Source organism: Macrobrachium rosenbergii, chromosome 6, assembly GCF_040412425.1.
Source record: "Macrobrachium rosenbergii isolate ZJJX-2024 chromosome 6, ASM4041242v1, whole genome shotgun sequence".
Lineage (NCBI taxonomy): Eukaryota > Metazoa > Arthropoda > Malacostraca > Decapoda > Palaemonidae > Macrobrachium > Macrobrachium rosenbergii.
In genome coordinates, this window is record NC_089746.1 from 38,414,012 (window position 1) to 38,436,511 (window position 22,500).

Below are 22,500 nucleotides of genomic sequence, written 5' to 3' on the forward strand. Positions count from 1 at the left end.
AAGTATTCATCGACATAGTCACCTGAAAGGAAATTAAACGTTTACATGTAACCAGTCATCGAAAAGCAGAATATTAAAAGCGCGCTTTCCGATTCATTTCCTTTGACTGATTAGGGGTTCTTTTTGACAGAGAGACGGAATCACAAGCGTGTGAAATCCGATTATTCCTCCTATTTGGATTACCTGGGGTTCCTTCAAGAGCTGTCCCCTGTGGCCATGAGCACGGCCAGGCAGGTTATTACACAGTATTTCTTCTCTTTTTTCCGCTCTTTTGGTTAATAATAAAAATAATGGCAATGTTAAAAATTATGAAAAGTATTAGGATCAATCACATTCAGAGATGTCTATAACAAACAGATACTTGGAAAGTGTCGTTTGTTAGAGTCTGTTGTTATTCTTACTAAGCATCTCAAACATTTTACTTTTAGTTTAACTCTAAATATAACAGAAATAATAATAGGTGCACATGTAGACGCAAACCAACCGCCAAGGTTCCTATTCCCCAAAAAGTTGCATTCCTACCTCTCCCAAAAACGAATCCCTTGTTGCCAGTCACAATGCCTACATTCGGGAACATTTTTCGTAAAAATAGCTGATTTTTGGTACTGACAACAAACAAACTTTCATATATACCGAACAGAAAAACAAACTTTTGACCTAAGTTATGGCAATGAGAAACTGTTATTTTGATTGTTACGAGCTTGTTGGCGTGCGCTAAGCGCGCTGGAACCCGGCAATGCTGTCTCCCCTACCCTCCCGATCCCCTACCTACCCCGCCCACACCCGGGGAGGACAAATAAGTTTGCAGGAGGAAGGTGGATGTCTCCCCTGCCCTCCCGTTCCCCTACCTACGCCGCCCCACTCGGGGCGGACAAACCGGTTTCCAGGGGGAGGGTGGCTGTGTCATGTCTCCCCCTACTGTCACCCGGGGGAGGACAACCAATATTCACTAGGTTTTTATTATTATTATTATTATTATTATTATTATTATTATTATTATTACAAAAGCGACAACAAGAGCGAAATACAAAACCTTCGTCAAGTCTAGAGCCAACCTCTTTAACCAAGTTTTGTCCCAAACCTCTCTTATATTGGCGTTATATTTGGCGGTATAAGGAGCACTAATATGGATATATATCCAAGATGAGTTTGAAATTATCCCACGAGTAGCAGTAAATGCTGCCTTCAACCACTCTGCAAAAATAAGGATTGCCTGCTCGAAATATATCAATAATACAAACAAGAAAAAAATAAAAGTTTATAGAAAGGATAATCACTTATGTTTAAAACGAATTGGATTTGTAATATCAATCATTCTTATCAAGTCACACCAATTACACGGTTAAATTGCCTCGTAAGTGGAATGTAAAATTGTGATAAAAACGTAGATTGAAAATAGTACCAAGAAGTCAACCAACTAAGCACCTTAAAACAGTTAAAAGTTGCTCGCTATGTAAATGGTGCCGTTAAATTTAAATCCCAAGAGGTTCCCCCTAATCCACCAACTTCATAGAAACGTTTGGGTCCTTTAGTAAAGAGCTAGTTTGACTGAACTCTTGCTTTTGCCATTTTTTAAAGGTCTTAGTCAAATATTTGGAGGCACAAACACCTAAGGTATTAATTTTTCTGAATTATTTATTTCGAAGTTTTAATATGCAAATGTACAAATGACCCACTTATGCTACTGCAACAAAACTATACGAAATTATAAAATTTCTCTAGATAATTCCCAACGTAGCAAGTCTTTTTTTTCTTTCCGTTTTTGGTGTCTAGAAAACTATTAGCACCAGAGGCTTGTTACTCATCCATTGCCATTGGACGGAACAGACAAGATTTTGAGGCTGACACCTGAGTGGGTATTTTGCATAAGCATTGAAAATATTATCCTCTAGGGTGACATCCCTGAGGCAAACCGAAAATTTTTACCTTTGATATGTTGTTTCGGCAGTAATTCATAAAATAAAACAATATAAAAAATAAAACTAAAGCGTGTGACATATTAACATGTCTTGTTTGATACAGCCATTTCTTTAGGATAACTATACTTGAAATGAAATAAAGCAAAGGGAAAATAAATAGGAGAATAGAAGAAAATGCACAAAAAAGGAAAAATGTATAAAGAATAAAATATGTATTTACGAATATTAAGCAAGGAGAAGGAGAAAAACTATGATATTGAAATATTAGAAATGTGGAAATCACTGGTAAAGCCCCTTTTTTCTCAACTAAATCCGTCAACAGCGGGACTTGAAAAAAAATCCACTTTACTCAATTAGTTTTTGCAGTTTCACAAAAAGAGTCTTTGATCAAGCGTTCATGTGTCATAATTCTAAACGATGGATAAGCGTAACAAACCATGTAAAATATAATTCTGGTTCAGTTAATATACCATTTAAATTCGTTGTCGAAATAACTTTTACAATTTTATAACTATATATTTATCACCCATGACAATATACAGATCAGTTGACCCATTATTATTATTATTATTATTATTATTATTATTATTATTATTATTATTATTATGACCTCGTTAGCGCGAACTATGCGCGCTGGAACGGCGAATGCTGTCTCTCCTACCCTCCCAATCCCTTACCAATACCGCCCCCACCCGGGGCGGACAGACACGCTTGCAGGAGAAGGGTGGATGTCTCCCGTACCTCCTGTTCCCCTACGTACCCCGCCCCACCCGGGGTGGACAAATGGGTTTGCAAAAGGAGGGTGGATGTCTACCCTACCCTCCCGTCCCCCTACCTACCCCGCCCCCACCCGGGGCGGACAAACCGGTTTGCAAGGGGGTGGTTGGTGGCTGTGTCACATCTCCCCCACTGTCACTCGGGGGAAGACAAACAAGATCCACTCGAATTTTATTATTATTATTATTATGACTGGCCCACTAATGTAGGACTTATACGGTGCACTTAGTCTTGAAAACCCTTACAACTTTGGTGTTATGCGTTATTTGAGGATTTATGTTATATTTCCTCATTATTTCCATTTTTTAAATGTGTGAAACTGATGATTATCAATTTTCAATGCTATGAAAATTAAGTCGGAATTTGTTCTAGTGAGCACATAGACTATGAATCTACCACACCTACAAAGTAGCCGCGGATAATGATGTACTTATTTAAATCTCATTAACCTAACACAAATGGGAAAACAAGCACGTTAAAAGAAGAAGAATATGAATATGAAAGCACAATAGGAATCCCTCAGGATGCGTTTTTCTAAATTCCTAATTATTATGGCTCAACAAAAAATTTGGAACGCAGCATAATTTATAATGTGCACGTTAATTGAATATTAGCGTGAGCAAAATGAAAGGTCTCAATAAAAATATATCAGTATTTACATTTTATCTTTCTTTCCTCGATCATTTTGTTGTTTTTTTTTCTATTTAGCTATGAATGAATAGATGAATGACTGAATTTATTCATTCATTTATTCACTTATTTACTTATTTATTTATGAATAAAATTATTGAAAACTAACAATCTGACAATAAACAAAAATGCACAGCTGGGAGCGGAAAAGGTGAAAATTCTATAGAATTTGAAAATAAAATTTTTTTCATTATCTGAGTTGAAAATACGGAATTTACAGTTACTACTTCATTACTGTGCGGATTTTACTGCTCAGTGAAAATCTTACAAAATTTAACTATTCTCCTTTTACTATATAACTTTACATGAATCTTTAGCCATGACATGCATTATTTCTTCTATACAGGCATTGCGAGATTAAAAAGAACAACACATCTCAAGATGGAAAAGATATTAAATTTGAGTCGCCATTAAGCGTGACCACCTGTAGTAGGTAAAATGGAAAATTTCTCAATCTCATCATAATAATTCTAAGAAATCTTCACCTAGGTTAGTTTATGACAATCAAACTAACAATTCCATTGCACATAACCAAACCAGAACCACACACACACACATACATACATGCATATATATATATGTATATATATATATGTATATATATATGCATGTATGTGTGTGTGTGTGGTTCTGGTTTGGTTATGTATGCATATATGTATGTATACCATACAAGGTCAAAATATCACGCGTTTAAAAAGGTATTCTCATTAAATATGTAAAAGTAAGTATAGCTTAGTTTTACCAGACCACTGAGCTGATTAACAGCTCTCCTAGGGCTGGCCCATGAAGGATTACACTTATTTTACGTGGCTAAGAACCAATTGGTTACTTAGCAATTAAATATGTAGGAAGCATAAATCTACATATTTACAAATGACTCAAACAACCGTGACTTAATGATTTCACAGAGAAGCATGTCACATTTTAAAGTCCTTTCATATAATTTTACTTAAAATTCAAACTGAAAAAGATTTCAAACTTATGAAACTATCCTAGAGAACAAGCAACACGGAAACAACCACAGATTATCTGACTCTCCTTCACATGTGCTTAAAAAAAAATCTTTAATCTGCAAAAATCTTCCTTCACTCTCCGAAACATTCTGCTCATTCGACTATTGCATTTTCTCCTTTACTGCTTGCCATGCCAAGTAAGGAATTAACGAAGGTAGATATCCTATGATTTATGCAGCAATAGCCTTTCTCATTTTTCTTTGGCATATTTACTTAGCGGGAAATTTTCTCAAGCCCGTCGTTAGAATAATTCAATGTGAGAATTAGTTCAGCCCTTTCCGGAACGGCAGACTACGAAATTGGTTAATGAAGTTTCATTAGAATCGCATATTGGAATCTTCATTATTCTATTCTCTCGGGTACTCATAATCCAGAAAAGATTACATCTGGAACTGAATGACGGGTTTATGAGAAAGAGGAATGTGCGAGTCTTTTTTTTCGACATAAATACCGTTAGGATTTAAATGGTTTGCAGATGTTTCATAAAACTATTTTTTTCTAATTATAATTGTCAGTGTGGTGTGACCGGGCTCTTGCAGTGATATTGTATCTGCTTCTATAGGACAGGAAGTTTGTCCTTGATATAGTAACGAAATGATGAATATTGCAGTGAGTGCCATGTTGATATTCTCGTGATGTTCTTTCAATATATTTGGTTACATCATTCTATCAACACATTCTCGGGCCTTTTAATACATATAAAAAAAATTAAGCTATCACTGAACAGTCCTCTTCTGGGTCTTTATTTTATAGCTTAAAATGATTCTTAGATTTTGAAGTGCAGTTGTTAGTCACCTAGTATTTATACTTGGAGGTATTTGGTTTGTTTTAACCTTATGGTTTTTTTATATATTTAATGTAATGTCTTCTTACTGCTTTTTTTCTTAACACCGAGACATTTTTATTGACCTTAACTGTTGCCATTATGCACACACACACTATATATATATATATATATATATATATATATATATATATATATATATATATATATATATATATATATCCTTTAATATATATATATATGAAATAATATATTTTATATATAATCAGGGGAATTTTTAGCTGATAAGAAGTTCGTCGTCCTTTAATATCGAAGGACAAGTCAGGACTACAGTGGACGCATTAACCCATCCGGCTGAAGTAATATATTTACTGATTGTATATGAATCACGGTGACGGCATTTTTAGTTGATAATAAGTCCTGATTCCTCGTCCCGACCACGGACGGTGGCTTATTATCAACTAAAAAGCGAAGGTAACAAGAACTCATTACTACAGTGGATATTAAAGGACGTTTGTAGCTTTTGATTGTATATGAATCACGGTGATGTGATAAATAGTCATGAGGCTACGTGCGACAAAGCACTACACGGTCAACATGGCAGATTGGATATGAACGCAAAAACGGTGATGTTGATGGGAGATGGTAAAACCCTCTCTTGTGGCCGACTGGTTAGTGTGTATAGCCCTGATTCCTCGTTTATACGGTGGACTTATTATCAACTAAAATAACATATATGAAAATATATATATATATATATTATATATAGCTTGATTGTATATGAATCACGGTGATATAAATATATATATATATATATATATATATATATATATATATATATATATATATATATATATATATATATATATATATATATATATATATATATATAATACATTTCTGATTTACCTCGGGACCGTACCCCAGTCTTTAGCGAGAGTCAAGGGCATTAGCAATTCGGACGCAAAGGTCACAAAAGGAGTTGGAACCTAAGTACTACGTAACTGAGTTTCTTCCAAGCATGCAGTTAAGGCCTAACATACCAGCGAATTTTACCCAACTCCCCGAGCCATCAGCGCTCGAACTGCTAATATTTCATTAGAATTACTCGTTTCACCGTGAGATATGATGGAAATGAACACATGGAAACATGTTCCACAGAAATAAATTTCCGACTCACCATGAGACCGAATCCCGGTTTTTTGAGTGTGAGTCCAGGGCATTAGCAATTCAGACGCAAAGGTCATAAAAGAAGTTAGAATCTAAGTACTATGTACCTGAGGTGTTTCCCGGGCAGCGTCCCAGCGCCCAACATACCAGCGAATTTTACCCAACTAAGCAATTCGAGTGCTGATGGGTCGGGGAGATGGGTAAAATTCACTGTTGGGCAAGTAGGTGCCTGCCCGGGAAAAACCTCAGTTAGCAGTACTTAAGTTCCAACTTCTTTTATGACCTTTCCATCCAAATTGCTAATGCCCTGGACTCTCACTTGAAAGATCGGGGTTTGGTCCCATGTTGATTCAGAAATTTATTTCAGGGAAACATGTTCCCATGTCAACTCTACAGTATATATATATATATATATATATATATATATACAGTATATATATATATATATATATATATATATATATATATATATATATACATATATATACACATTATATATACATATATATATATACATATATATATATATATATATATATATATATATATATATATATATATATATATATATATATATATATATTGGCTGAAGTCACTGGGAGAATTCAAAATGAAAGGACAGAGTGCCAAGTACTTTCGTGTATTTTAACACATCTTCAGGGCACAAGATCACACGCTTACTTTTGTGATTTATTAATAAATAAATAAATAAAAAATATATATATATATATATATTATAATTATATCATATATATACATTTTATATTTTACACATTAAGCTCCAAATTTCATTTCATATCCAATTCGCGCTACCTCGGAAATACCGAAGGAGAATTAAAATTGATTAGTAACAGTCACCTGATTGACTCGATTCACCGAGAGTAACTATCGAGTACTGTGCTCTACCAACCTGGCCGTACAAATCACCGTCGAGTGTGACTATTTGTACTTGGCGTCGGCATCAACCCACCTCCACTATGACAGCCAATTGATGTCGACGCCAAGTACAAATACCCGTATTCGACGGTGATTCGTACGGCGGAGTCGACATTAACTACCTCTCTTGACAGCCTGGTTGGTAGAGCACTCGTCACTGAATTCAGATGGTTACCGTCGGTGGATCGAGTCCATCAGATAACTATCACTTATCATTTATAATTCCCCTTAGGTATTATTTGCCAGGTAGAGCGAATTGGATATGAAATGGAATTTGAAACTTACTCATGGGGCTGGGATACTTACACTAAATACCTGAATCTACAACTAATTCAATTCCAAAAAATGTGCAGTAGTAATATACACATATATATATATACATATATATATATATATATATATATATATATATATATATATATATATATATATATATATATATATATATATATTTTTTATGCTGATAAACAAAGCTCTGGGGTTGCAAAGATACAAGCCTTCTTCCGCCCCTTCTAAGGTTGTGTTTGTAGATATTGCTTTCCAATACTTATCCCAGCTGCGAGAAGTAAATCACAGATTATTTTCACTAGAAGACTGACTTTCACTTCTATTTAAGTGAAACTATTTGTCAGTATGGTTTTTTTTTTACCTAACCGCGCTAGTTATCAACATAATTTGTATTGGAAATTCCTGATACTCTTAAAAGATTTTTCAAGTACTGAGCATAATCCTAATTACCATGTCGGTATAACAGAAAAGATTGGGACCTGCCAAAGGGAATAAAATAGCAGTATAGGAATTCCTCTAAAGATTCACCAAACTATTTCCACAGATACAGTCCAGTTTTAAATTCATTTTGTTTTCTTCCCTTTTCCTTCTTAACTTAGAGAGTGAGATATTTACTCCTTAAAAAAATTTGTGATAAGAAACTTCTATATTTACCAGTAGCATCTTACGATTAAATTCAAATAAAGAACAAGAAATTAGGAATAATTATGACTCATGTTTCCATCTGGACATGTAAACGGAAATACACTTCATCACCCGTGAAGAACTTTCCTGGCCTTTTGCACATATCCGTGTAAGTATTACCAAAATATTAGAAATTAAATTATTTTGATCTTCGACATTTAAAAATGAGGTATTGGTAGTTTATAAAAAAAAAATAGCATTATATTTTAGCTATTATGCAGGATGAAAACATCTGAACAATTTCACGATGATGAAATTTTTCGTGTGCGTAATTTCACTTTTCCAAAGTTTCTCCCTCATAAGTTTAGGTTTATTGTTAAAGCTTTAGAGAGAGAGAGAGAGAGAGAGAGAGAGAGAGAGAGAGAGAGAGAGAGAGAGAGAGAGGGGGGGGGAGGGTACAACTTACATGCAGATAATCTGCTCTACCAAAAATACAGCACGAGAAAAATGAAAGATAACTACAGAGCTTAACCATTTTACACTCATGCAATATTACTTTACAAAATTGTTGCCCTTTATTTCTTAATCCACACACACATATATATATATATATATATATATATATATATATATATATATATATATATATATATATATATATAATTCCATACAACTTCTACTGTTTGCTACTACTTATAACTTCTTAGAGCAAACGGGTAGCGTTGCTCACTACCACTACGGAGGCATTCCGCACTAAAGAGACTGGCCTGACGCATATGACTGCCACTGGCGTCAGCAGATAAGCCCATCAGCCATTTAGAGTATTTAGACAAGGAAGAGGATGTGTGGATCAAGTGTTTGCTATGAAACAGTTGTGTGAGATGGTTGAAAGCTATGGGAAGCAGAGGTTCAGCGTTGGTTGGAAAGAGGGTGCCTGGCTTGGCGTCTGTATGGGACTGAGACGCGGTCGTGTTACTTGTTAATGGAACTTTAATTTTATAAGTTTATTGATGGAGAAAATCAAGAATTCAGAGAAAGGACAATAGATGCTGGTGCAAAAATTTTAGGTAATAGTACGGTTCATGATTGTGGAACGGAGGATGTTTGCAGATGATACAATGCTCAACGAAAGTAATAAAGAAAAACTGCAAAGAACAGCGAAAGACTGCAAATTTTGGGAGTTAATGACAGCAAAGATGAGATTGGAGCAACAAATGTTAATATGGATGTATTAAGAATGGAAGTAAATATACTGACTGATGGTAAGATGAGAGAAGAGAGAAGCACAGAATAAGTGAGGCAAGGAAGGTAGCAAGACGTTTACGAAAGATCAGGGGGAAAAATAGGGCATCTATGGAAGACAACGCGGGAGTGTATGAGGAGCTGAGCTAACTGTCCCTTGTAGACGTAAAAAGGATATATTAAATTATCATAAAAGAAGAAGGGCAGAAGCTGTATAGCTGAATTTTTATGTAGTATAAGTGCCATTAGAAGAATTAAAAATGTGATAAATGTTAAGTTACAAAGGAAACGTAGGGGGGTTAAGATAGGTTAGTGGATAAAACAGAGTATTTTGAAATGGTTCAGCGAAGTAGAATGAAGGGGAAACCATTGTTGAGTGAAAGTATAAAGTTCAGAAGTATCTGGGACGAGGAGGGTAGAAAGACGTAGAAATTGCTGGTTAGGGATGTGATAGCGGTCTAGGAGAGGAAATACCTTAATATCTAGGACGGGGAAGGGTACAAGCGAGATAGCGGTAAATGACCTAGTTTATTTATGGGGGTTCAACGCTCATCTGACAACCCTTCATTGTAGGTGCATGAACAAGCTTGTATTGAGAAAGAATTTTACATATGTGGTTCTTCTACTATTCATTATTTAAAGTTTAAATAAGGAAGTTATCGTTTTCTTGTCTTTGCCTAGAAACCACCCATTATCTGGGGAAGCAGCATACGAAGCCCAACAAAAAAGTTAATCAAGGAAGTCTTTATTGATAATAGAGCCCATAATTAGATCACCAGTGGCACACCGGTGACAATACGAAAAACCAAAATCCGCCACGGGAATCGCTTGATTCCAATTTACCTCCATTGGCCGCGTCCGACGCTTCCACTGGGGAAAGGATTTTTGGCTGCCATAATCAGCGGGGAAAGTCCTCGGGTCCACTGGTAACGAAGCAATTTGGAACTGATTTGTACTCTCTCTCCCTCTCTCTCTCCCTCTCTCTGTGACTATAACATACCTGCCAAACGCTACCATGTTCGGACATTCAGATACTTTTGCATATTTATGTATACAAGCATACAAAATGTTTAACACTGTGAGTAATCAGTTATTAGAGGAAAGGGTTGAAACGATTGACCATCCAACCTGTGAGACCTTTCACAAAAAAACTAAAAGGAAAGGGAAATTAAGAAGCAGTACTCGATTTTCTAACGTCATAAAAATTATCACATATGGTAACTATAATTAGTGAGTTACCAGGATATGAAAGTCTAATGCGGGTTGAACACTGCTTTCTAAAAACAAAACTTCAATAAAAGAAAAGTATATTTTCCCTAATGCTTACCAATTAACTAACTGTCTAGCAGCTGGGTAAACAATACCAATAAAATATATATATATATATATATATATATATATATATATATATACATATATATAATATATATATATATATATATATATATATATATATATATATATATATATATATATATATATATATATATATATACTGTATATATATAAAGATAAAATCCACGAAGGAAAGGGAAACACTGGAGTGCTGCAGAGGTTTTTCGACTGTCTGTCGTCCTTTACTTAAGTAAAGGTCGACAGGCAGTCTAAAGGCCTCGCAGCACTTTTTAGTGTTTCCGTTTCCTTCGTGGATTTTATCTTTATTTATATATTCATCACGTTCCATATTTTCGTGATTCAGTTATACATATATATATATATATAATATAAATATATATATATAGTTAAAAAAAAAAATATATATATATATATATATATATATATATATATATATATATATATATATATATATATATATATATATATATATATATATATATATATATATAGGCCGTTTTGCTAGATAGTTACTACTGCACTTTCAGTGCACAAGTAAATAAAAACGCCTTCTACATTAATATCATATTTCTGCTTAATTACAGGATTTCAGATTGGAATTCGACAGTGATAAGTTCTAATGGATAAAGCAAAAGTAATAATAAAAATATTAGGCTTGGATAAAATCATTCTTAGTTCTTTACGTTAATTAATTTCGAAACAATAATATAATGTTGCAAGGTTTGGATAAATGTTTTTTGGGGGTTTCATTTACTCTAAATTTCACAGTAAACTATATATTCAATATAAAAAGATAATAATTGTAGAGTTGTATGAAAAAAAAGAGGTTACGAAACCTATTAGCTTAGCATTTATACTTCCAGATTTATAAATATCGAAGGAGTCAAATGACCTGCATTCTAAGAAAGCATTTTAGGCATCACAGTTAATAGCTGTATTCACCTCTTAATTTTTTTTTTCCAAAAAATCATGGAAAAGCTTTCCACTGAAAGTCCTGAAATGCAGAAGGATCGAACCAATTTTATTTTTTTAAAAGTGGAATTGGAACCTACAGCTGGCTGGAAGACAAGAGGGAAATGTTGAGCACATTACTGATCTTAAGTCGTGAAAATAGTGAAAACTCAGTGGAATTAAGGAAAATAAACCTGGAGGTCCAAATAATAACCGAAGTGAAACAAGATAATGGTAAAAAGGAAAATAACACTCTCATTCAAACTCACATTTTAAAAAGCAGTTATTTCTTGTGTAGAAAATATTCTGAGACTCATATTTCGTATACACAATAGCCTCATAAACACAATAACGTGTAGCGACGAATGCCTCAGCCGTGAAAAGGGAAATTACCGCAAAGAGATTCCAATTAAGAAATTTAGAATTGTAAATGAGCCGCCTGGTGCTTTTGGAACGAATCCAATTTGCCGTGTTCGTACAAAAAGCTTTCCTAGTAAATCCTTTTTCTTCTCCCGGCATAAAAGATTTTAAGGCCCTGAGGCAAAAGTGCATGTTTCTTTTAAATGCAATACAAAATTATACGAAAAATGACTAGAGGAACAACTGCAATTCTTAGGCAGAATTGATAGATGAGTAAATGAGAAATAACTGGTAATTTTTGTGGGAATATAGTCCTTTCTACCGTTGAGCCCAAACAGGTACTTTTGAGTGAGAGGCGAAAGCACCTGAGTGATATAGTCTCCCTCACCCTCTCTCTCTCTCTCTCTCTCTCTCTCTCTCTCTCTCTCTCTCTCTCTCTCTCTCTCTCTCTCTCTCTCTCTCTCTTCAAATAACAAAGACTTTAGTGCATATGAATTTACTGTTTTCCAAGCCAAAAAAATTGGGGACTATTACAATACCACCATATATAAAAGATCGACAGATTGCGACGAATATGAATGGTCCATAGCCCAATTTTATTCTATATATTTTGTAATAGAATTGTAAAGCAAAAGATTAAAATATATATGAGCGGAAATACTTTTACTAATTTTACTACGTTCAGGACTGGAAGATTTACCTAAGTATTACCAAAGTAAATTTATTGTATCAGACAATAGGATGTAATGCATTACTTACATTTGCAACATTCACAACAAGAAGGTACATTTCAAACATTATGATGAGTTGGGACTGTTCAAAACTTTATTCAGCTAACTTATATTTAAGTTTTAAAAAATCCTACCCGTAAAAAACATTTCAGTGTTAGAGGATAAACTTTCAAATTTGCTGACGCAGTTATTGGAAAGACATGAAAACCGAAAATAGGTAATACATGTGAAATATTTAATGAGGAAAATGTGGTATTTCTGTTTTCCAGTGTTCGTTTACCAAAAATATTCCTAAAGTTAACAGAAGCAAAGAACTTTTCACATGTATGTGTTTATCAACATTATTTGCATATGTAAATGAATACATAATTTATTAAAAAAATATTGGAAAGACTTTATAACATTAACACTCATCCAGAACATCTAGTTATAGGAATCACTGGAATGTACCACACACACACACACATATGTATCATATATATATATATATATATATATATATATATATATATATATACTGCGTCGAATTTAGTCGCATTACTTATTGTGCTTTTAAACAGTTCTTTAATAGTGGGAAATACTGCTTCTTTCGTAGATAAGCCGCACTTCAGTAATGCCATATTGTACAATTCAGGTTCACACGTTCTTTATTGTATCTTTTGCGGTTAGGATACTTAATGAAGAGGTTTGCCTGTTTCCGACTAAGCCACAGAATTTTTTTTTATCTGTACTTAATAAGTTATCCAGATTACTCATCACTTCAGATTTTGGAATACAAGAAAGATTTTAAAGTATTTGTTGATTAGAATTCTTACATCGGAATTCTTTAAATACCTCATGACACCAACGTTCCTTCCAGATCATCTGTTTAATTAATGTTTAGGCAAATCGATGTTAGGTATTTACAGCGTTTCAAGTATTTCCGTATTGCTTCAACAGAGGCAGTTCAGTGAGAATTGATTCGACCAGTAAAGACGGAACAGAAATTGCTGATCGTTCCTGCTATATATATATAAGAAGAGTTAGAGGGTTGGATAAAGCTTAAAAATATATCTTACTGGTACACTAACACTTATGTGATAAAAGAGAAACGCGCACACACACACACACACAAACACACAAGGTCCCATTTCTCGGGTACTATCCGCAAACTCTCAAAGAAATTTTCCAGTGATCGTATATGCATTAGTTACTAGTAAACCTAACAGCAGTATTTCTGAAAAAATTTCCCGCAGAAATATAACGTTACGCTTAGCACAAAGTTACGATATCCAGTTTCCATTTCGAAACTCATTAAAGCTAAATCCGGCATTGGCAGTGGAAAGCCACCACTGGCCTTGGTAACTTTATAGTTAAAATGTGTTATTACTATTTTCAAAACACAGTTAAACCTGTTTTTATCATGAGCGCAAATACACATAATCTCTCTCTTTTCTAGTATATATATATATATATATATATATATATATATATATATATATATATATATATATATATATATATATATATATATATATATATATATGTATATATATATATATATATATATATATATATATATATATATATATATATATATATATATATAATAACATATTCATGGTTTGCTTTCATACGCTGAGTTATATCGAAACGAACTATATACGGAATAAATTTCATGTGGGACTTGAAAGGTGAAATAATGCTTGGATATTTATATATGCTTCCAAAAAAACCATGCCATAGCGTAAAAAAAAAAATGGGGGAAATATGATCACGTACAATAACAATTGTATTTTAGTGGCAAATTAATATTTGTAAAAAGATTAATGCGAAGATTTCATATAACGTGTTTATTTTTTTAAACATTTTCAATTCCGTTTAGTTTTGATTTCCACATATCTATTTCAGAATCGCTGTATAGAAAAGCGAGAGAAATATTCATTATTTTAAAAGAGAAAACTCTGATTTAAATACCGAGGGGTCAGTAGATTCTGCCACTGACTTTCTAATGGAATAAATTATTCATTCCATGAGCATTATACATAATAAATCACATGCATCACCGGAAGCAGTCTCACACATTTTGGATTCACTGACGCAAAAGTTTGATACAAAGTATTTACACAAGGATTTAAACCGTTCTGTTATTCTTAAGAAATTTTGCAATAAGGAACCAGTTTTACTGTTGGGAATTATTTTTGAAAGTTGGTGGACTGTGTATAAACAGAAAATAATTATAAAAAATTAAATCCCTATTTAATATGCACTTTTCTTTTAAAACGTCTCTAATACAATTAGGTGGGCTCCCCACAGAAAAAAAAACAAGAATTACTATCACGTTCCTTCCATAACTGCTGAATCCATAATATTTTCCATTTCTAGATAACGTCCGCAACCGATGCCACTTTATATATCTTCATCCAAGACTCAAAATCAGTGTATCAAACTCTGCACAAGGCATATCAGTCTTCCACGCACCCGGCGGTTTCTGGATACATTGCCCTTACTTTCCCAGCTCCTCTTGTGCACTGACTTTCTCTCCTCTCCTTCCTTCCCTAACTTGCAATATATACATACCTTTTACTTACCTATCGTCATCTATTCCTGACGCCTGACCAAATCACCGCAAAACACTTGAATCACTCTTTTTCTCTCCTGTTAACTTTCTTGCTACTTCTTTGCCTTAATTGTGATATTTATTACATCAGTCCTCTCAACTCCCCACATATTATTCCAATAATCCTTCTTAACAACTAAAACGTTTTTCTCACTTATTCTCAGCCAACATTCACACTTACTTCCACTACAGGAGAGTCGGTTCAAGGAGGCTTCATATGTAATCAAAATCCAGGGCACGTTTTTAAGTTGCCACCCGGTCATTTCTTGTGCAGCTCATCAAGTATTACAGATTTTCCTTTCAAATCTATAGGAGTCTGTATAGACAGCCATTCACTATGTACAATTTACAAAAGATGAGGAGAAAATTAGAAGTCAAGAGTGGATAATCACCAATAAAAAGACTAGAAATTGATTTAGGTACTTTCCTGTAATGGTCACATTGCTGTTTAATTAAATCTGAAATGAATATTGAACCGAAGAAAATTGATGGGGCTCAATTTTTCTTGTGAACGTTACAGATGTGCTCCATAAGACCTTTCATTAACGAAGCAATAGATATCTTTAAAGCAGACCCTCCGAACTTAAAACGATGGCAATAAAAGGAAGAGAGGTAATCAATTTTTCCAATGTAGCTTCTCTACTTTTTAATATTAATAGTCATTTGCATCTTTTTTTTTACACGAATAAGTTAACTAAAATATTGCCTTCTATAAATAACGTAAGTTATTCTATATTCACTGAACTTTCCTTGGAGTGATCCCATTGCTAGACATGCTAATAATAATTCTAAAATTGGGATTTATGTCACTTTTACAATATTTTTTATTATTATTTCCGCCAAAAAGACTCTTTTCAAACTTCGCTCTAATGTTTTCTGTTATATTTCCCGGGATTTTTCTGTTATATTTCCCGGGATTTTTCTGTTATATTTCCCGGGATTTTTCTGTTATATTTCCCGGGATTTTTCTGTTATATTTCCCGGAATTTTTCTGTTATATTTCCCATCCTGGAAGGGTTGAACCAAGATCAGTTATAATCAAGTATGTTCTTGACAACTTTTCTAGAACCTCCGTTTGCAGCAAGATTTAATTACTAGATAAGCTTCTCCTCAAGATGGCGAAGTCTTTGAATTCCCAAGAAGTTTGGTTGCACCGACCATGAAACAAAATCAAACATTTAAAACTAGAGATTCCGGAATCTCGGACTTCTCTGTTCGGTTGCCTTTTCCCTCTACTGAAAACTATGGAGTTCTTTAACTGCTCTAATATCGACATTAAAAATTTTCTCCTTAAGAAATTTTCTTCCAAGAAATTCAAACCTACTGCCTCTTGTTACAGTATAGCTGACGGTTTTTTATTCGCTGATCTTTTTCATTCCTTGGCTGAAAACACATTTGATTTCTCATCCTTTAGAACGTATAAAAAACCTGGATTCAGGCTGCTATCGAGAAAATAGCTTAAATCCGTATTTATAATGGGCTAAGTATAAACCTTATCGGGGGCAGTAGACGGGGCTCTTGGAAGGATTATCGAGATATACATTCGATAATGCTATTCACATTATTTTATTATAGAATGGAGCACAGTTTTACGTGAAATTTTAAAGTGAATTGGAGAAATCTAAGATTTTAAAACGAATAATAAACTGCAGAACGAGTGCAATTATCATATTATTTTCTTACTATGATACACATTTACACCTTATACATCATTTCATATGCGTACACGTAAAGATTACACATATATATATATATATATATATATATATATATATATATATATATATATATATATAAATACATATGTATAAATATATATATATATATATATATATATACATATATATGTATATATATATAAATACACACACATACATATATATTTATGTATATATATGATCTACAGGTGACAATTTTACGAGATAGGGAAGTAAGTGTAGTAGCCACAAAGCTTTCTTAACATCTCGTTTGCTTGACACTTTTTGGAGAAGCTTATCACTAGAAAGCCTAAGGTTCACATGAAAAAATTCTAACGTCTGTCGCTGGATTCGAACCCGCATTTTGATATACTGAATGATGGTACGAATCCTCCCACAGACGACAGAATTTCTTTTTTTTTGGGTCATAGGCTTTGTAGTGACAAGCGTGATAAGCTTCTCCAAAAAGTGATGAATTTGTATTAATTAAAAGAAAGAATTAAGCATAAATGCATGAAACCATTTGGTTGGCTGACAGTGTTTCCTCAGGTCAAAAAAGCATTAACTTCCTAATGAACCTCTTTATTGCAAAATTTCGTAAAGAGTATGACGAAGGCATTTCATCTTCTCTTGTTATCTTTGGATTAAGAAAAGCAAATATAAAGAGCCCGGGGAAACGTAATGTAGTCTCAACCGAAACCTAATTACCGAATTACCAGCCGTGCTGTGTTTCGCCTGAGGATTTTGGCAAGCTTTCAAGTCTCTTAATATTATTCGGTCCGGATACAGTCAGCCAGCATATTGCGAATGTGGCGTAGTTTCGGTACGGCTGAATATCATCGCGCGAAAATGGAAAATAATTGAACGGTGACGAAATGCATTCCTGTACGGGCTTGAGTATTCAAATACATGTCGGAAGAAGAAAATGTATACTAAGAAAATATGAATTATTCCAACGAAAGGAATGGTAAATTGGCTTACAAAAATAGACTTTTAAAGATATTTGCTGTCTTTCAGTCTAATTTTTCTGACACTCCTAAAATTTATAATCGTATTTCTCTTTCTTTACCTTAAATATTGAATGTCACCTAATTCTTTTATAACAGTTTTCACATTACCCCCTCACGCCATCTTGACCTACCTTTTAATTAATTAAACTACAGCACCTTCCTTACATCTTTTATTGCTCAGCACTTCTTCAGTTATCTTAAGTTAACATATATTATCAAGAAAGCTAATAACTTTTTATGGTCCTCGATTCATTTTTAGGATTGATTTTTTGTGTTCCTTTCTCGTTTCTCTTTACATACATATATAGTAGTATATATATATATATATATATATATATATATATATATATATATATATATATATATATATATGTGTGTGTGTGTGTGTGTGTGTGTATATATATATATATATATATATATATATATATATATATATATATATATATATATATATATATATATATATATATATATATATATATATATATATATATATATATATATATATATATATATATATATATATATGCATGGAACTCCACATTTACATGTTTTACCTCTTTGTAAATCTCAGTTTCTCTTATTTACAGGTTGAAATGTTCTACGTCTTTTCGTTTGACTTCCTTCGGTTTCACCGTTTGTTAAAATATAGGGTCTAATTTTTAAATATTTAAATAGATTAATTTCTCTCTTTTTTTCCCGCCATACAAAAAAGAGTTTAGGACCATAATTTAAACTAAATTTTCTTTTTAAAAATAATAAAAAAAAATAATAATCATCATCATACGAAGAAGAAGAAGAAAGTAGAGAAGAATAAAGTGCAGCTGAAGCCTTAAACACCTCATTCAGCTTCGTGGATCCTGTTGTTTGATCCCCAAAGGAACAACAACGTTATTGTTGCTGGTCTGAAAGGAACACGTCGTTCCGCCATTTAGTTCTATTTTGTCCCTCTAAAGGGATTACCAGCCTTTAATACCGTTTTCTCTTCCTAATGATATGGTACAAGACTGCTCTGTTACATAACCTTCTCTTGGACAAAAATAATACTCTGTTGTTGCTGTTAGTATAACTGTTATTCTTGTTCGCATTTGTTATCAACATTGCTGTTATTTTTTTATTATTTGCATTTTGAGTCAACAGAAATGTGGATTTAACAATGAAGTATCAAAGAAAAAATTCTCTCAACAACAAGCACGTACGAATTATCGGTATGAAGAATTTGTGACACATGAATGTTGTATCTAATTGGTTCTTATTAGTATGATGAGTGGTAGCCTGATACGCAAATGCTAGATCCATTTATACATACATAAATACATACAAGCATATATATGTGTATATATATATACAAATACATATATACAAATATATGTATATACATACAATATATATATATATATATATATATATATATATATATATATATATATATATATATATATATATATATATATATGTGTGTGTCTGTGTGTGTGTATTTGTTCTCTTGTCAAATGATTAATTTAACTTGATTTTTCAAATATGGTTTTCCTTGAAAAAGCGTACCTTCTTTTGTTTGAAATGCTACTGTTTCGCCTTGTATTTTGTTTTTATCAGGTCTTGCTCGTGTATATGGGTCCACCAGCTCTTAACTTACAATAGCGGAGATAGGTTGAAATGAATTAACGAGTTCGTGTTTGTTTGTTTGCTGTTTTAACTGTTTGCCTTTGTCCAGTGTATATCTCAAAACGTTACTGGTGGATCCCTCAGAATATGCCTTATGGCTGGTCTGCAGCCAAATGAATAGTTGATATGTTTTCCTAGTGTGTCTATCTAATCAGAAATATAACGGTAATCTTCAGTTACTATTGCATTCGCATAGAACTCATAATATCAAGTTCATTATGAAGCTCTGCATTTAGGTGGTTAAGAATCTGCATTGGGTAAATATGGATTCGGCTCCCAGTGCACCGTGGGTATAAAGATAGTAGGAGCTTATATGTTCACAGTCTTACGTATGTACTGTATTTGATTATAGATACTGATAAGGCTTTGGATCTAAATTATATCTTTATCCTGCAGTTCTTCTTTTCCTAAGAAATTTAAACCGTATAATTACCGTATACAGATTGGCCAAATATAATGTACTCAGCAGCCAATTCTAAAAAAGTTAAACTATATAACTGGATGTGGTTTCTGAAGACTAATTAGCTTCAGGATACACAAACACAAACACACACACACACACACACACACGTTTAACTTTTTTAGAATTGGTTGCTGAGTACATTATATTTGGCCATATTGTATACGGTAATTATACGGTTTAAATTTCTTAGGGAAAGAAGAACTACAGGATAAAGATATAATTTAGATCCAAAGCCTTATCAGTATCTATAATCAAATACAGTACATACGTAAGAATGTGAACATATAAACTCGTACTCCCTTTATACCCATGTTGCACTGGGAGCCGAATCCATATCTACCCATTGCAGATTCTTAACCACCTAAATGCAGAGCTTCATAATGAACTTGATATATTATGAGTTCTATGCGAATGCAATAGTACCTGAAGATTCCCGTTAATTTTTTGATGGGATTCCAGGAAAATATATCAATTTTGGCTGCAGACCAGCCATAAGGCATATTCTGAGGGATCCACCAGTAACGTTTTGAGATGTACACTGGACAGAGACAAACAGTTAAAACAGCAAACAAACAAACACGAACTTGTTAATTCCTTTCAACCTATGTCCGCCATTGTAAGTAAAGAGCTGGTGGACTCATATACACGAGCATGACCTGATAAAAACAAAATACAATTCGAAGCAGTAGCATTTCAAACAAAAGAAGGTACGCTTTTTTCAAGGAAAACCATATTTAAAAAATCAAGTTAAATTAATCATTTGACAAGAGAACATGTTTTTATAACAGATACCGGATTTCGAAATGAAAGCAATTCAGTAGTATTCGATGAACGGCATTGCATGTTATGGCTGCCGACATTCCAGTCAAAACGTTTGTGGAAAACATACACCAATTCTTTGTCTGTATTGTTTCTCCGTTTATACAAATCAGTTGGATCGCATTTTTAAGTCTTATTTGCTTGGCATAAAACTTCATATCTATGTGGGAACGATTTATTGAAGCTTAATATCTATTTGGAATCGTTTTATTAAAACTTTAATACCTATTACGAAAAGTTTGATTAAAGCTTAATACCTATTTGGAAATCTTTCATTAGCGCTTAATACCTATTTAGAAACGTTTTATCTAAAGCTAATACCTCTTTGGAATATTCTTTTGAAAACGTTTTATTACAACTTAATACCCATTTCGAAATGTTATATTAAAGCTTAATACCAATTTCGAAACGTTATATTAAAGCTTAATGCCCATTTCGAAACGCTATAGTAAAGCTTAATACCTATTTGAAAAGTTTTGTTAAAACTTAGAGCCTAATGCAAAACGTTTTGTTGTAGCTTAATATTGGTTTGCAAACGTTTTACTAAAACTTAATGCTTAAATTAGAGAAGCGTTTTTTAAAAAGTTAATGTCTACTTTTAAACGTCTTAATAAAACTTAATCCGTATTCGGAAACATTTCTTCCCAGTACATTAGATTCATATCTTCTGTAAATATGGTAAATTTCAAGTGATGATTTAAGGTGAAAAAATAAACATAATCGAGAAAGTGAGCAAGACTTTTTTTTTTTTTCACTTCAGCTATCTTGGCGGTGATGAAAAGTTTTGAAGTTATGTTTTTATTGTTTCCCCTTATGGCATTTCCATGGCCTACGGCAGTGTTACAAAACTACTCAAACTTTTTGTCGAGTTTTATTTCCCACTTATTTAAAAACAAACGGGTGATTTATGTGTTGGATCTATTCTTTTTGTGTGTGTTGTGTGTGTGTGTGTGTGTGTGTGTGTGAGAGAGAGAGAGAGAGAGAGAGAGAGAGAGAGAGAGAGAGAGAGAGAGAGAGAGAGAGAGAGAGAGAGAGAGAGAGAGCATGTAAGTCACTTTGCGATTATTTATTATTTAATAAAAAAATCTAAACCTCATTCCGACGCTAATGAAATATATAAGCTTTTGAAGAACACGTTTCCTTTTGTTAACAGGAAAATATTCTACATATAATACTTTCAGCTTCTTGAGCAATCCTGTTATACAAAAAAGTTTTGTGTCACAAAAAATACCATACCATTTTTATGAGTAAAAAATATTTTGATATCATGACTGATCCTGAGATATATTTTCACTATAATGCATAGAATTGACATTCAACATCCTGAAAGAAAGGGCTATTTTTCATTTTCAGTCAAATCTCTAAATTAAATATTTGCTTTCTTATCTGTCTCTTGTTCTATTCAT